At 36.7% G+C, this 11,522-nt stretch overlaps 1 pseudogene; it reads right to left on the bottom strand.

Annotated features, from left to right (window-relative positions):
• Nucleotides 1-5,042: 5,042 nt before the first annotated feature.
• LOC131299794 (ammonium transporter 1 member 2-like) overlaps nucleotides 5,043-11,522 on the bottom strand; it is a 29,209-nt pseudogene continuing 22,729 nt past the window's right edge.

Below are 11,522 nucleotides of genomic sequence, written 5' to 3'. Positions count from 1 at the left end.
GCAGGATCCTTTAAATTTTAAGCCATACGCTTTTGATTTGGCGTGGATTAAGCAGATTGCATCTTGAGTTATTGTGATCAAGGACGGAACCAGAATTTTACCCTAGCAGTGGCGAAATGTATACTAAAAAATTTTAGTGGTGGCGAGACTATATAAGTTGGGTAGAAATTTTTTTTTACATATAATAATTGTATTTTTTAAAATTCTTGTCGTGGCGGTCGCCGCCACTAAACCCCCCGATCCCATCATTGATTGTGAACATGATCCAAGTATTGAAGAGAATTGTAGGACTACTCAAGTGTTTTTTTTTAAACGGCAAGAATTTATTGAAGAAACTTGATAAGTTAGTGGCACTGTCAACTTAATTTATTGAATTTGATGTACGCAATTTCTTTTAACCCTGACACGTAGGTTGTCATATCGAACATTATTTTGCGGTGTTTTTTGCAGACAATTGAAATGTGTCTAGGGCCTAGGCTATACCCTTTTGAATTAAACTTGTTAATTGTACCTTTTGTTGGGTATGAATAGGTTTACCATCTCTCTCTAAAGCTTGTATCCAGTATTGATTCCAAATATGAAATCTCCGGTTTTCTCTTGTAAAAATTTTCCTTCTACCTTAGCCTCTTTAGTTCTTTTATCCATAGTAATATTTTCTGCCATCTTCAATGAGAGACGTACAAAGCCTACCATAAATGCTGAGAACGGAGATACACATCCTCTGAAATTTTGGTTAGAAATCGATGCTTCGAACATTTTGGATCGAACCTTAATTCGAGGGAAGCTCAATCGAAAGTAACCCTTGGTTTCAGAGGGGAGAGGCGGGGCATTTGAGCTCACAATGAGGGTTGAATCCCATTTGTATTTAACTTACTAATTAATCGACGAATATCCTCTATATCGCCTGGCCAAAAAAATATGGAATGGAAATTTACTACCGCCCAGTGGTCCTAGAGCATGACCTAACGTAGTCATGAGGCACTGATCTATCAAGTGTCTGAAATAGAGAAGAAAAAGGTCAATAAGTCAACACTATTTTGAAGACTTTATAGGCATGCTTTCAATGTTACTTTGAACCGGCCAAAGGCCTTGTAGCCCGGTGGCTATATCTCCTCGTTCTCTCACAGAGGAGACTATGGTTCCAGCGGATTGGGAAATTTTATAGTGTAAGGCCCTACATCACATCCTGTAAAGCGCACACGGGTGATCGATTTTGACAATGAATTGTTGAGATATGATTTTTAATTATGACCGGTTCACCGGTCATAATTAATTTTTGATCTGAACCGTTGATTGATGAGATCGACAGCTGCGTGTCACCCTACACATGCACTACACGGAGGTGCACAATAACACCCTCGGATCCAGTTCGAACCTCGTTAGAGGCGTTTAGAATTCAGAACTACAGACAGTTTCTGGACTTTTCTGTGAACTAACTCACTAATTTTGAAAAGTTACTTTGACTGTCAGCTACTAATTAAGTATATTTTGAAAGATGGGAGACCCATAATTTCCTATGTTCACAAAAGGCTCATAATTTCCTATGTTCACACTTGACCAATTCCAAACAATGACTAGCTTCCAAATGAGAGTGAGACAGCGTGTGCATTGTCCATATTCAGATGAAGCATCTTGAATCTGACAAACAGTGTATGTAAGGGTTCTTATAGGGAGTGGTTTTAGTAAGGTACGGATTCAGAAATTTGTATTAATGAGAGCAAACAAATTAATAAATTTAACCTGAACGTTTATAATTCTTTAATAATATATTTTTTGCTTGAAAAAAAAAACAAATTGGTGATTTTATATGTACCTTCATCTTGTAATTAACAAAAAGAGGGTGTGTCTGCACAAAGAGTGGGTGTGAAATTTTAGCGCTCTAAGAAATAGATCAAGACAAATATCCTCGTTAACAAAATCTAGAACAATTTTTGTAAGGGCAAAATTTTTATGATTGTCAATGGCATGCGTCAAAACACATTCGTCTGTGTAATTGCGATTATTTGATTATTTGATTATTGAGTTGTATTTTATTTATTTTGTTTTTAAAGTGTCTGTTTAGGAAGTGGAAGAAAATCAATATTGTGTATTTGAGGGTGAGTGTTTTCGTATAGGTAGAAAAGGAAAGAATTGCTCTCGGGAGAAGAAATTGGTGTATAGGTAGAAAAGGAAAGAATTGCTCTCGGGAGGAAATTGGTGCTCAAGAAAAGATTTGCTGGACATGGAAAGGATTTGCTGGACATGGAAAGAATTTGCTGCACATGGAAACGATCAATCGGTAATTAATATAAGCAATTTATTAAGGCACGAGATAAGGCATACTGCATGAAAAACGTACATTTTTGTTTTTGGGGACTTTTCAAATACAGAGAAAAAGAGGTAGACAAATGACTTGCTATTGATTATTGAAGAAACAAAAAGAAAGGTGCTGTACGTGCAATACATATTGGGTTTGAAGTTCAAACAATATGGTGGGGTTATATCTTCGAATCTTGGAGTAAAAAGGAGATTGATGAATCTTTGAGCGTTCAATACAACTTCAAGAGGTTTACAACATCAACTCAGTTAATCTCTGGGCAAAGTCCTTCTGTGGATTTCGGGAGGCAAACGGAAGGCTTGTGGATTCAAAGCAGCGGCGGTCAAGCACTGAGTGTGGTGAATGTGGATTCAACAAGTAAGTCTTAGGACGATTTGTGAAGATTCAGAATCGTAGGTAAGATTACTTGTAACCGCACAATGTTTTATAGTGTTTGATTCATTCCCGTGATTTTTTCCCATTTAGGATTTTCCTCGTATATCTTGTGTTCATCTCTTTATTGTTACTCGTTCGAGTGATTAGCTTATAGATTAATTGGTGGATTGATTTATTAAAAAGATTAAAAAAAAAAAAACAAATATTTATAAGCCTAGATGATCTAGGAATTTTCAATTTTATTAAAACATTGTCATAAATTGAGTGGGGGGCGTCCCCGGAACCCCACATAGATCCGTTCCTGTCTTCCTGATTTCATTGTTGCCGACGTGGAGAAATTTATAAAAAATGTCCTTAGTCTTTATTGAAATTAGGTGATACCCTCGAACATTTTTTCTTCTGTGATCAATCGAACATTTATCCTGTAACTTGTTCTGGACTATTAGCTTGTAGTACTATAGTTTTGATATTAGTTTTGATATGGGATCAATTGTTCAAAACATCACAGTAGGACCCGAAACAAGATTGAGTGTCAAAATGGGTGTGAGCGAAACGAGCCCCTTTTGATATATATTCCATCACAACATTATGCAGTCTGGTAGGGGGTCCGATCTCTTCTGCCCCGAAAATCCCTGTGCCGAGAGTTTTTCGGCTGTTGAATTTTGTAATTATTTTTAATATTTTAAATTCAACGGCTAAAAAATCTCTCGGCATAGAGAATCCTGTTTCCCTGGTGGGTAAATTCTCCCATCATCGATAGTTCAAGGCAAAATTAAAGGAGGCCGTGAAAAACATGTCAAAAAATGTCTCAATCGACAATCTTGAATGGGTTAGGTTGAGATCTATCTTATCTTGGACGTATATACTAATTAAGTTCAAAAAAATAATTATGGTTCGAATGTGTATTATGCATGCAAGACATGTGCACAATTAATCAGATAATACGATGTGATTTTAGACTAATTATGGGAGGCCTGACGACTCTTACCCTGATACTTGGGCTTTGTTTCCACTCAACTAAAAGTGGTAGTACTTTTTTCGTATTTGTTCAAAATAAATCGTGTTAGTTAGTTTTGCGCTAAATTTTTTTAAATTACTAGTTTGTCTCGATGAGAGGGATCAGAAAAGTAAAAAACTACGTATGACATTTACCCAATTTTCCTTGGAAATATCCTAGAAAAAAATCCAAATATCCTAGAGAGAGAGGGCTCTCGTAGGCGTTAGGGTATCCACAATCGCATAATCAAAAGTAAATAGGGTTTCTAAAGTTAATAATATTGGTGCAAAATATGACTCATAATGATATAATTAAACTTAGCAAGACTAGCTCCTTAGAAATAATCAAATTTTGGTTTTTAGATAACCAAAACTAACAAGTGTTTGCCAATAACTAAATTTAATAGACCCTACATATTCTCAATCAAATGCGCCAAGAAATCGATCTTAAGTTGTTTTCGGCGACTTTGAATTCTGGGCTTAGAACACTGGGGAAACTAGTTCCCCCCAGGAAATGAACCTTTAGTCTAATACATGTGATTGGGAGGAGAGAATTTTGTTTCACAAAACGCACAAACACATTATATTATTACAAAAATTGTGATTCAATAAGAAAAAGAAAAAAAACAAACTCGTAATTTACATACCACTTACATCCATGTACGAGCCTCAAAATCAAATATTGTGAGAGTCCCACATAAATATGAGCGTGTCTGTAAATATGTGTATGATTTTCGACGTTCGTTCTAATGACCCGAATTTTCAAGTCAATTTTTTTTAGAATAAAATAAAATATTTTATTATAATTCTTTTATAAAAAAATTGTTTTGTCATTCATTAAAGTGTTTGTATTATTATTATTTAACTCTGGGAGTTAGCCATTAAAACCCCTTTGATATTATAGGATTTTTTTTACTATTATAGAACCCTAGCCTTCGGTCCGTAATCCTAAAAATCTAGGATAAGATTATATTGGATTTTATTAGATATGATTAGGATAAGATTAGATTGGATTGGATTTGATTGGATAAGATTTGATTGGATTTTCTAAGATACTATATAGATTTTGTTAGATATTATTAGATTATATAAGATTTTATTACGATTATATAGGATATGGTTAAGATTTTGTTAGGATTATATAGGATATGATTAAGATTTTGTTAGGATTATATAGGATATGATTAGGATTTCTAGATAAGATCTAGATTGTTCTTCCACTAGTATAAATAGGAAAGTCCCCTCCCCTCCATTCCACACACCACACACAATAGAGAAAAGAAAGAGAAAATAGATGGGGAGAAAGAGAAGAGGAAAAAAGTTGGTGGGCTATTGATGAATGTGAAAAAATAGTTTAAGGCATTGATTCATAGACAATGCGGCCGGTCATATTTGAGGTAATCTGGAGAGTATACGATATGCTTCCTACTTTCGGAATCTTTTCTTCACTCTCACCTTTGTACTCCTTTTGATTATCTCGTGATTTTCGTTCAATCCTGTGGAATATTGTTGAAAAGTGGAATAATTGATATTGAATATGATGTTGTTGATTGAGTACTATGGAATTGTTTCGTACATGGATCGAGTGAACTCATGCACCAATAGCCTATCCAATAGCCAGAATGGATCGAGGATGACCCGGTGAGGAAGGAGTTGGGGGAGGATCATAGATCATATACTGAGGAGGACATGGTATAAGGTTTCTTGTGATTGTTGCTTCGACTTGGTCGATTATCGTATCTTGATTCCACTTATGAGCTTTGTTATTCTGTTCTATCATATACTTTCCGGATAATTTCTTTTTCAGGTGTGGAGCCGGATTAGTCGAAATTGAATCGGAGCATTTAAGGATTAATTTGGAGATGTCTTGGAATAGTTGATAATTTTGGAGCATCTAAAAGATTGTTTAGAAGGCGGCTTAAGTTTATTTTGATGATGTAATTTATTTATGGAGAAAATAGGGGCCTAGAAGCATTTGAAAATACAATGTATTTTGAAATTTATTTATAGAAAATAGCGGGGCGTTACATTCGTACTTATTCCTTCTCATACTTAAGATCCGACATCTGGGCCAACTAAGAACATCCATATTATTATTATTGGCATGTTATTCTAATTTCGAGTGACCCACTGAAACCCAACAACCCATAAGATTCGATTTGAGTTTTCACAGCAACGAAAAGGATGGTGGATCATTATAGGGACTCGAGCTCATGGGGTTGATCCTCTTCCTTGGAAATTGATCAGGTATGGTTGGTTTATCATCTTCATCGTGATACGCGTACGCACACCCTCCATGGCTCGTGAGATCCATTCCCGTCATCTCGTCCTCCCGCGATATCCGCAGTAGCTTCAACTTGTGGAGTATGTAGAAAAGTGGGGCCATGGTAACCATGAGGATCATTATAGGGACTCGAGCTCATGGGGTTGATCCTCTTCCTTGGAGATTGATCAGGTATGGTTGGTTTATCATCTTCATCGTGATATGCGTACGCACACCCTCCGTGGCTCGTGAGATCCATTCCCGTCATCTCGTCCTCCCGCGATATCTGCAGTAGCTTCAATTTGTGGAGTATGTAGAAAAGTGGGGCCATGGTAACCATGACCCAGACGAAGACCATCAAGATCTGTATCATCTGCGCCGCCAGCAACCTCACTCCGCCTCCCATCAAAAACCCAAACGGCCGCCCCGGTGCATACACCTCGCTCACATACCTGTTTGAGAAAATGATAATTTCAGATTCAAGTTCGTGTAAGAAATTCCTTGTCATTTGGCTTCAATGGAATATTGAAATCCTAAGTTGGCATTTTATTGGATGTTCTTGTTTGTTTTACAAAATTGTAATGATGAAAAGACTTTTTTTCCGGTTCATAAGATGGATTAATTGCAGGGTACAATTTGTCCGATCATAGATCACACCTTTAAAATTTGAACCCATGAATTTTTGAAGATTTTAAGAAAGTTATATTGCAAGACGTTATCAAATAATTTCGTTTCATTTTTCTTTTTGATTATTCTCAAAGGAAATAAATGATTTTAAGAAAGTTATATTGCAAGACGTAACTATGTGGTTGGTTTTATTTATTCAAGAGATAAATAATTTTTTTCATGAATATATAATAATTTATTTCATAAGATGGAACACCCATGCTGATCAAAAAATTTATTTCACCATTTTAGGCATTTTGAATTTTTAGTCTATTTGATTCACTTGTTTATTTTCTTTAATTTATCCCGGTCTAATAAGCAAGCAAATCAAACAAGCGCTTAGCCTACAATACCTTTCTTTGGCAAACAAGCCGGTGAAGAGTACACCCCACATGCCGCATCCGCCGTGGAGCTGTGCCGCCTCTAGCGGGTCGTCGTACTCCATCTTCTCAGCGAGCATGTTACACCCAATCAAAACCCAAGCCGCCACGAACCCACAAATAATAGCCGTCCACGGTTCCACCACCGCGCACCCAGCGGTAATCGCCACGAAACCCCCCAATAAACCGTTACAAACGTCCGTAAGATTCCAATGCCCAACCAATAACCTCTTGCCAAACAATGTCGTAAGCCCCGCCGTGCACCCAGCCAATGTCGTCGTGACAGCTGTCCTCCCGACCCCACTCCACTGCCCGTAAAAAGACCCCGTTGGTACCGTATGCAATCAAGATGGTTAAAAACGAGCCGGGGTTGAACCCGTACCACCCGAACCAGAGGACAAACGTATCGAGGACGACCAGTGAAGCACTGTGTCCTCGTAAGGCTACGGATCGGCCGGTTTTGTCGAACCGGCCAATCCTGGGGCCTTCAATAAAGGCACCCCACAGGCCGGCGAGGCCGCCGACCATGTGGATCACACCCGAACCGGCAAAATCAATGACGCCGGAGCCGAAAAGGAAAAGGAGGTTGCCGTCGGTTCGGAACGCGCTGGCCCACCCATCACTGGACCAGAACCAGTGGGAGACTACCGGGTAGACGAACCCGGTTAAGAAGGAAGTGTATATTAGATAGGCTACGAATTGGGTACGCTCAGCGATTGAACCGCAGGTGATTCCTGTTAGGGATTTGAACACTATAATCAGTACAGTATTGAAGTATGAACAAATTACATATAAAATGCGTATGTACATGAAAAAATGCGTCCAACAAAGATATTCAAATGTAAGAAAACATTCAAGGTAGTGGGACGTCATCCAAGTCGCGTTCGGATTTGTCCGGCCATGAGGACCCGGGAAGGGTGATTTGGCCTATTGCTCCGGTAAATCGTTGACAGACGTGCTATCAGGAATGTTTCCTTTCATTTAAAAAAAAAAAAAAAAGGCTGGATTATGTTATAATGGAATATGTAAGCACTAACACACCCATCTCAACATGAGAAGGCTATTTCGTTCTGATAATGATAGAATTAAAAATTCTGAATTAGTAGAATATGCTAATGTGCAAGAACAACTAAATTACTGGACAATTCCTCCAGTTCGTCATTCTGTTATATACAGGCATGGAATGTTTGAATTAAAAAGTAGCATGGCAATTAAAACTGTTGAAAGAACAGAAAGCCTGGAATTGAATGATAAGATAATTAATCTTATGGATCGCACTGATCTACTTGCACACATGCAAAATTATAGGTATGTTCATATAGGTTTAGTGCAAATCGCCCTTAAACCTTTAACATTACTAGGGATGGACACCTGTTTACAAGTCACTTTGCGTGATGGAAGGTGTAATAATTGGAGATCCTCAATTATTGGGGCAATTGAGACCAGCTTAAGTCATGGTCATGTTTATTTTAATGCTTTTCCTGATTTATCTCTATCTCTTACTGATAGGAATATAGGAGAAGCCTTGAATTGTAGAATCCAGACTAGAGGTTATGATTTCTTGCCTGGATCCGAAGTTATTGCTGTAATTTATAGAATTTATTACAAAGTTATGAATACTATGAATCCCAGGGTACGAATGATGCGCCCTACAGATAGAACTGTTTTAATAGAATCTAATATGTTGACTTCAAATGTTGCAACTAATAGATTGATTAATTGGGAAGAAATTACCTTTCCTGATAGTTGGACTATGCCTAATGCGGTTTCTCCTAGACCCATTAGTAATACAATTGAACAAATAGTTCAAGATAATGATGGCACGGTTTTCTTAAATTTTAGAAATTCTCAGGCCAGTAGCTATACGAGAAGTTTGAGTTCTCGTAATAATCAAACTCTATATAGAGTTAGCATACCAACTACCAGTCGACATTCGACATCAGAAATTCCAGAATCACATCATCCGGTGGAGGATGACAATTTGATTGGGATAAGATTATCCCAAAACCAAATACCTCATGGAGTTTATACTCACCAGAATAACACAGTAGAATCACCTACTGCTAGTGAAATGGCGTTTAGTCTTAATAATGATAATAGGGGCTGAACTTAGGAAGGAAATTAATGCAGAATTTCAACTCCCAAAATACAAAGAGTTTAGGAGTTGGTATTTCAATAAATATAATTCTGGTCAATTACAAAAATTCAAGAATGAATTTTATGATTTCCTTGAAAGCCAACAAAAAATTATACCTTTCACTCAATGGTTTTATGGAAGGTATTGGCTTGAATGTGATAGATCCATAAATGTTATACAAGATTATCATAGGAATTGGAGGTCTATGACGGGAACTGTGATTCGCACAGTTCATCCTCCAACTATACCTTTGTTTATTGAGGGCAATTCTGAGTCTGATCTACCTTTGGAACTGCTGCTTTTGTTAGACCCACAAGCACAGATCCAAATGAAAAAGTTTATAAACAGAATAATCATACTAATGCTTGTCTTAATACCATTGGAGACCAATTGGTCAGAATGGAAGAGCAGATAGCTCAAACTAGAGAAGATATTAGACTAATAAGTCCTAAGACCGGAAACAAGGAGGATGAGATTTCACCATCTAATATCCGGCCACCATTACCAATAACTGGGTTTAATCTCACAAACCCTAATAAAAATTCTGATTTACTTAAAGAATTACAAATGAGATTTAAGGGATTAACCCTTAATGCTATCTCTGATGACCACGACCAAGAGATGTCTTCTCAGGATGTGGTAGAATTAGAAAATTCTTTTCTCCAGTTTCAACATGAGACTATTAACAAAATTCAATATCCTAAAAATTTTCCTTATAGTGGAGCTGATAGGTATTATTATCCTGGACCTACTCCACAAGATATGCTTTATGAAGAATCTGGTTTTCAAAAACAGATGTCTTATAGTGGCAGGACTATCTATGAATGGAACATAGATGGTATGACTGAATATCAAATTTTTGGTGTTGCACATCAAATGATGATGCATAGCACAATTTGTACTAATAATAAAAATGAGGATAAGGAAGTAGCCGGTTGGATCACAGTTGGATTCACTGGTATGCTTAAAGGTTGGTGGGATAATATTCTAACCACAGACCAAAGACAAGAAATTTTGAATGCAGTAAAAACTACTGAGACTGGCACAATAAAGCAGGATGCTGTTTATACTTTTGTCCAGTCAATAATTTTACATTTTGTTGGTCATTGAGATAACCAACGAGAAAGAAGTAGGGAGCTACTTCAAAATTTAAAATGTCCAACGCTAACTCATTTTCGTTGGTATAAAGATGTGTTTCTTGCAAAAGTTATGCAAAGAATTGATGCTAATAGTGAGCATTGGAAGTCAAAATTTGTCGATGGTTTACCTTATTTCTTTGCTGAGAAAATCAGCAAGAAATTGCGTGACCAAAATAATGGTTTATCTATTGATTATAATAGGTACACCTATGGCCAGCTTATAGCCATTATTATTCAGGAAGGATTAACTTTGTGTAATGACATAAAGCTGCATAATCAATTGAAAAAGCAGAACCTAACCGGTAAACAGGAATTAGGACAATTTTGTGACCAATTTGGTTATGATCTTCCCCAGTATTCTAAACCTCATAAGAATAAGAGTAGTAATAAGACTACTCGAAAATATTCTAAGAAGAAATATGGGAAAAAGAAACATAAGGATAGGGATGAGCCATCAAGCTCAAAAAATCCTAAGAATACTGCTAGAAAGCAGAAAAATGAAGGTAAAAAGAAGGTCTTTGCCAAATGTTATAAATGTGGCAGAATAGGTAATTATGCAAACAAATGCAAGACCAAAAAGAAATTAGAAGAACTTCAATTAGATGAAGGGTTAAAGCAGACCCTTTACAAACTTTTAATTGATTCTAATGATTCTGATTCAGAAGATCAAATTAATGATCTCTCTGAAAATGAAGACACCTCTTCCACTTCAGAAGAGGAAGGAATCACTAATGACTGCAATTGCAATGGTATCGAGTGTTCCACTTCTGATGATTATTGGAAGGCAATAGTGGAAATGAATGGTCTCAGTGTGAATGTTCTAACTGAAAAACAACAGGGTCTTTTAGAAGTTATTGATCAAATTGATGATCCCCAGCTTAAGATGAGAGTAATTGAAACTTGTATATCTTCAATGAAAGAAGAAGAGGAAGAAAAACCCCAGCTTCCTAATGAAAATTATAGTTTGAAAATTATTCTTGATCGTTTAGAACAGGTGGATAATTTTAAACCTGTTACAATTCCTGATCTAAAGAGCGAAATTAATACTCTGAAGGCCGAGATTCGGTCATTGAAGACTTTTCAGAGCAAAGCTGCTCAAGAACTTTATGATATCAAGACAAGATTAGTTGTCTTGAAAAATAAAGGCGAATCAAGCAAAGTTGATGATTTGGCCTATTTAAATTCCATAAACAAAGTGGTTTACCAAAAATGGCATATTAAGGTTAATTTGGTAATCCATAAGGAATAC

Source organism: Rhododendron vialii, chromosome 9a (assembly GCF_030253575.1).
Source record: "Rhododendron vialii isolate Sample 1 chromosome 9a, ASM3025357v1".
NCBI classification, from domain to species: domain Eukaryota; kingdom Viridiplantae; phylum Streptophyta; class Magnoliopsida; order Ericales; family Ericaceae; genus Rhododendron; species Rhododendron vialii.
The sequence above is the reverse complement of the archived record's forward strand: the minus strand, read 5'-3'. Positions and strand labels throughout refer to the sequence as shown.